The sequence below is a fragment of the Phyllostomus hastatus genome, unplaced genomic scaffold (assembly GCF_019186645.2).
Source record: "Phyllostomus hastatus isolate PE091 unplaced genomic scaffold, TTU_PhHast_1.1 phas_contig_38, whole genome shotgun sequence".
NCBI lineage: Eukaryota > Metazoa > Chordata > Mammalia > Chiroptera > Phyllostomidae > Phyllostomus > Phyllostomus hastatus.
This window is the reverse complement of record NW_025333869.1, coordinates 4,687,156-4,690,735: the sequence shown is the minus strand read 5'-3', so window position 1 is coordinate 4,690,735 and position 3,580 is coordinate 4,687,156. Positions and strand designations below refer to the sequence as shown.

At 38.5% G+C, this 3,580-nt stretch overlaps 1 pseudogene; it reads left to right on the top strand.

Moving 5' to 3' along the window:
• The first annotated feature begins 1,753 nt into the window (after positions 1-1,753).
• Positions 1,754-3,082, top strand: LOC123821124 (annotated as a pseudogene).
• Positions 3,083-3,580: the final 498 nt, after the last annotated feature.

Below are 3,580 nucleotides of genomic sequence, written 5' to 3'. Positions count from 1 at the left end.
TGATGTTGCTCTATCCTCCCTGTCTGACAGGGGAGGGAGCCATTGACCTGGCTCTCTTCCAAGAATCCTGTGGCTGGCCTGGCAGGCACCAGGTCAGAGTGCAGCTGCCCTAGTCTTCATGCTGGTCTCAGGGAACTTATCATCCCAAAGCAATCTTCTTACTGTCTAATTTTTCAATGTCCTCTATAATTTTGTTTACCTCCAACCTTCATATATGCTGGGATACCATTGACTGTTCACTCTGTTTCTCAGAAGATCAGCTAGGTATTCTACCTGTGTGCAGAGGGAAGTGGACTCTGTTCCCACATATTTTGAAGCCATTTTCCTGACTCCTGAAAGCTTGTTTGATAAAACTTTCAATCAACAACATGCTTAATATAAAATTCCACATTGTGTTTCAACCAGATTTCAAACAAAATAGATTTTATGTTTAGAAACACTAAGAAAGATATAAAATATAGAAAGAACAAAATTGCCTCATTAATCTGGAAAGAATCCAAAAATTATTTTGAGGATGAAAAGAAATACAAAGTTTAGTCACATTTGCCATTCCCTCAGATGCATAAAGCCCACGGTATTTACAAATAGAGCTAAAACATACTGACTCTGGAAAGTCTCTGCTTACAGGCATTTCCAATTGACTACAAATGATTTTTTTACTATAATTGAATTATTTTACTACAATTGAATTTTTTACTGCAATGGAATTTTCCAATTTCTAATTAAATTTTTATATATTTCATGGAGAGCATCCTGTTTCACTGTCTGAGCTGCCATTCACTTGATATATGAAGACAGCTGAAGCAAACACCACAGTGAGAGGAACAAAGTCAGAACACTACCACATCACAAAGTCACAACCTGGAAAAAACAGGGTCTTCTTTAAGCCAAAGTTTACAGGATATTGTTATTAGAAATTAGGGGAAATGGTTGCTAATGTAAGAGTTAAGGTGAATTACCCAAGCCAATGACTTACTGAATCCAGAACAACCTATCTTTAGGATTTTATTTAATTATTTTATTTATTTACTCTTTATTTATTTTTAGAGAGGGGGGAGGGAGGAAGAGAGGGAGAGAAACATCAATATGTAGTTGCTTCTCATGTTTCCCCTCCTGCGGACCTGGTCCACACCCAAGGATTCTGCCCTGATGGGGAATTGAACCAGCAACCTTTGGTTCACAAGACGGAACTTAATCCACTGAGCCACACCAAATAAGGCTGAATTCAGAACAACCTTTATGATACAAATCTTTGTGTAGTATGGCTTACAAGTTAATAAAGGCATAGTACTGCTGAGAACCTAATCTTATTTACTGGGTAGTACAGAATGGCATATGGTTTCCATACAGTTATGCCAATACACCCTAATCTCAATCTGTACACTCTCTGGGTCTTCCCTGATAATCAGTACTAAAGAAGTTGATTTTTGTCACTACCTTCCAATACAACCCATGTAACTAAAAAGGAAAAAAAAAGTTTCTTTGGCCTTAAAAGAAAATTAAGCCCAGAATCTACCATGCTTTGCAGTTATGGGGTATAAGATTAGTACAAGCCCATAGTGTAACTTTGTATCATCTTACTGAGGAGTGGGGGTGGGGGGTACACCCTGGTAATGAAAGAAATCAATTATAGGACTACAAGTGCAGGGAGCAATAATGTTAAAATAGTAACACAAAATTAATAACTGCAATTTTTTTAAGAAACCTCAAGTTGTGCTCCCCTCTCTCTGAGGTGACAGGGTGGCAGGCAAACATGGTGGCCAATGTACACCATGTCCAAAATTATGTCTACTTTGAAAATTCCTCCAGCAATCTGTACCTAATCAGTAGGATAGGAGAACTCACCAAGACGGCAACTGTCAATGTGGAAGCAAAAGTGATGGTCTTTTATAGATGAGATATTTCCAACATGCTTATAATGCTCACAGATAAGCATGCTAAAGAAGTTGAAGGAAAATCTAAAACAATTGAGGTCACTTGACTGATAAACAGAAACATCAGTTGAAACATAGGAACTCTCTGTCACATCAGTATGAATCTCTGCCTGCAACACGTGTCGGGGGAAATGCAATGTTACCCTACTGAATGAGACAGGGTCAGTATTGTTATATTGTGATAAAGAAGATAGCACAGGCTGGCATGGCTCAGTGAATTGAGTGCCAGCCTATGAACCAAAGGGTTACTGGTTCAATTCCCCATCAGGGCACATGCCTGTGTTGTGGGCCAGGTACCCAGTAGAGGGCGCACAAGAGGCAACCACACATCGATATTTCTCTCTCTCTCTTTCTCCCTCCCTTCCCCTCTGTCTAAAAATAAATAAAGAAAATCTTTTTTTAAAAAGAGGGTATCTTTTTCTACTTGTTGGTCTATAAGCTCTTAGCTGACAAAGGTGAAATCAGAGTGGGACCTAGATATCATGCAGAAATTCCAGAAATGCTCTTAGAAGAAGAAGCATATGAGAGGGAAGAGTTGAAGTTGAAAGTTAAAGTTAACAATCCAAATAGCCCACTTACAGATGAACAGGTTGACCAGTTTTTAGTTGTAGCATGTGCTGGTGGGACATTTGCTGAAGCCCTTAACTGCAGTAATTCTGTAAGGCAGCCTAGTTTGCATATGAGTGCAGCTGCTGCTTCTCCAAACATCACTCTGTCTCATGTTATAGATACACTGTATAACCACAACTATGATTTGAGCAGTTAAACTAGTGACTTAAGAGACACTTGGAGGAATGATTTTATGCAGAGATGAAATGGAAGAATGGTCAGCCTCTGAAGTTAGTTTATGTGAAGGGGTACTATAAAAATATGGTAAAGAATTCAATGATATATATCAAGATTTTATGCCTTGGAAATCACTGACTAACATCATTGAATATTATTACATGTGGAAAAGTACTAGCAGATAAATGCAGCATAAACATCTAACAACAGCAGAAGTTAAAAGTAAACTAAAATAAGTGTATACCCCACCATATAGCAAACTAAATTTCAACCAAATATCACCCATCAGCAATGGCAAACCTGGTGGTATGAATGGAGCTGAAGAGACCATGTTCCAGCCACTGAATCCCCTCATAGAGTAAGGCTATGAGAGCTGTTTTGCTCCTCAGTCTTACCAATGGTACACTTCAGGCCCAACTAATGTACAGTATAATGTGCACATTAATGTGTAGTAAAGATTATACGTAACCTATTGGCTCCATTGTAAAAACACATAAAGACCTGAAAATGCCCACCCAACCGAAGAAAACTTATCTCCCAGCCCATCTACAGAGGAAACCCATGTTAGAAGCCATATATCTTGCAAGGCCATGTAGTAGATACTGGTCCACTGGGCACACAAAGTCTCCAGTAAAGACCCACTACGCTTTCTTCCTTCACACAACATATTTTACAAATTCTGCTCATCACATCTGCAAAAATACCTTTTAGTTGTGGCAGAGAAAAATGGCCATTTTTTCCTACTCATTAAGTGGGTATTAGGGTAGAATGTAAGCTGCTTTTAAATTCTTAGCCTTAAATTCTTAGCCTAAATTCTTAGCCTGACCATTTTCTCTCTTTCCCTGTATTTCTTTTTGTTT